General features: G+C 38.7%; 1 non-coding gene across 1 annotated transcript; it reads left to right on the top strand.

Moving 5' to 3' along the window:
* Nucleotides 1-2,535: 2,535 nt before the first annotated feature.
* LOC141636520 (small nucleolar RNA R71) lies at nt 2,536-2,642 on the top strand. The gene has a single exon (XR_012541126.1). It is a non-coding gene; the product is annotated as a small nucleolar RNA R71 (small nucleolar RNA).
* The last annotated feature ends 209 nt before the right edge of the window (nt 2,643-2,851 follow it).

Below are 2,851 nucleotides of genomic sequence, written 5' to 3'. Positions count from 1 at the left end.
ACGTGGCATATGCATTGAGTATGACGAGTTGGTACCAAAAGACTCCAGGTGAAACACACTGGATAGCTGTTAAAAACATCTTCAAGTACCTACGGAGGACTAAGGATTGGGTATTGACTTATGGAGGAGATACTAAGCTATGCGCAATCGGTTACGCAGATGCTAGCTTCCAAACGGATCGAGATGATTAGAAATCTCAGTCTAGATTCGTTCTTACTCTTAATGGTGTCGGTCATTTGGAATAGTTCCAAACGGGAAGTTGTAGCGATTCTACTCGAGCCATTGAAATATGATAAGCATGGAGGGCACGTTATTTCCATGAGAATTAAATGTGTACCTGAGTTATAGTAGTTGATTATGAATTCGATACGTTATCTTTTTCATAAACTATTTATAACTTCATCGTTTTTATAATATTTTGTTTTTCATGTGGATTGTACTGACAACATTGAACGCCACAAAGTGAACTGAATTACATTATATTTGTTTTGGTCCGTAATCCCCAATGTGAGCTGATAACTCCGGCTATTCAATTGTGCAGTCGATTGATGGTGGGTTAAACGAGCCATAAGTCAAACGATTGACTGATCGATCACAGATGCGGGATTATAACGATACCTCGTAGGACAACTTTTTGTGACAACGTAATGGAGTCCTAAATGTTTAAAAACATTCGGTGCCAGGTCGTGGATAGGACATCCATTGTGTTCCTAGAGTCGATTCTTTTGACTATCGACTGTCTCTTGAGATTAAGGCAGTTTTTGGGTGACTTTGGTTTCTTTCTCACGGTCTGTCGTAAATGGAGGCTAAGTAGATTTTTTCTGGGTCATTTCATACTGTGCTTACATCTGCAGGACTCGAGTTGAGGAAAATATCCAACCTTTATCAGGTATAGTTATTTCTCAGGGCCACTCGAGGAGTTGTAACTGAAATGCATGGCCATGCTCGAATGTTGATTCGTTTATCAGTTAAGTTACTCTCTAGTCGGGGAAACCACTCTTGATATTGATTGCTTGTAAAATACGACCTTTGTGAATACGGATTTGCAAATTGTTTTACATTGAGTGGGAGAAATTTTAGGATATGAGAATCGGTTATCGCACATACACTTGTGAGGACAAGTGGGAGTTTGTTGGAGCTTGTGTCCTCCACAAATTAGTGTGATAATATTTGTAAATCTCGTACAGGTTCACAAGGGTATACTTCGTATATTTAATCAGTTGATTAACGTTTACCTAATAACGGTTGGCTTGCTAGAAAGTTTGACGTTATTATCATACAGATGGCGGTGATCAACTGGTCCCTAAAAGTCACACCTATAGGATGTGTTTGAGAGATTTGGTTATAGAAATATGATAACATTGATGCCTAATATGACTAAACAGTTAGTCAATGTGTTGATGAGACAATTATTTAATGAAGATTAAATAATATTAGTTGAGACAAATTAACTGTCAATTCGTAAATTGAATATAATAAGTTATATTTAACTAAATGTATGTAATGTTAGCTTGGACGAATTAATCTGTTAATTCGTAATTAAATGTAATCGGTTATATTTAATATCAACAAGTTGAATGTGTCATAGTGGTAATAGTGAGGGTACACAAACCAAGAGGTCATGGGTTCGATCCTCACTAGATGACAATTTAACACATTTTATACATTTTTGGAATAACCAAAAATAAGGAGATTATACTCCTTATTCCGGTTACATGGGCCAAATTAGGGTAGAGAATATCTCCCTTATTCAACTCCCATTTTCGGTTTCCATAAGAGGAGAAAGGGAGATCATTTTCTAACCCTAATTCTCTTTTAACCTAATCTCTCCCTCTCATCAGAAAATCACACAAAAAAAAACCCTAATATTTACAGAAAATTGGGGATCTCATTCTAGCAATTTGAGGGGCATTTCTCGGAGCATCTTGGGTGCAACTGATAGGAGAATATCATTGCGATATTGTTCATAGGCCATAAAAGCTAGGACCGAAGGTTATTTCTTAATCCTTTACGATTTTGTTTATGCAATTTATTTTATGACTAGTTATCATCACTTTATAATTCGTTTTAATCCTTAAATATAAAGGGATGCATACAGATAAATCCCACAGGACATTCGGCTCAAAATAAGTGTTTGTCTGCCTATAATGTTGATAAGCAGCACAAGACTCATAGGAAATGCTACAGTTGTCTGAAACATGTCCTTCTCTTCCACATCTCTTGCAGACGAAAGGACCGTCTGAAACAGCATTCATATGATAGATCCCTCTTTTTGAAGCTCCTCCCAACTCATACTTATCAAATCTCGTCGTAAGAGCCTCTAATGCAGTTACAGAAGGGGATTCAGCACTTCTCCTTTGATTACCCCTGGAATTTCCATACTCAGCTTTATGGGTGGCCAAATCATCAATAATTTTCCACCCCTTAGTCTCTCCAACATTTTCCTGGAATCTGCCATTAGCTGCCGCATCCAGGATAGCCCTCTGATCGTCATAAAGCCCATTATAAAATTGATTGCATAGGCTTCACTTCTCAAACCCATGGTGCGGAATAGTTCGCACTAGCTTCTTGAAACGGGCCCATGCCTCATGAAAATTCTCATCAGGACCCTGTTTAAAGCTCGTGATCTGAGCTCTAATGGCATTTGTCTTCGAGGCAGAGAAATATTTCTTGTAGAATGCCAGGGCCAGCGACTTCCAATCAGTGATCCCGTTAGCAGCTCGATCCAGGTCTCTGTACCACTCCCTTGCAGCATCACGAAGAGAGAATATGAACATGGTCTCCTTCACCTGGTCCTGGGTCACACCGGTTGGTGGGGGTATGGAACCGCAATAATCAATGAATGTCTTCA

Source organism: Silene latifolia, chromosome Y, assembly GCF_048544455.1.
Source record: "Silene latifolia isolate original U9 population chromosome Y, ASM4854445v1, whole genome shotgun sequence".
In the NCBI taxonomy this organism is placed as follows: domain Eukaryota; kingdom Viridiplantae; phylum Streptophyta; class Magnoliopsida; order Caryophyllales; family Caryophyllaceae; genus Silene; species Silene latifolia.
Note: the sequence above shows the minus strand (reverse complement) of the source record. Positions and strands in the feature narration are given on the sequence as shown.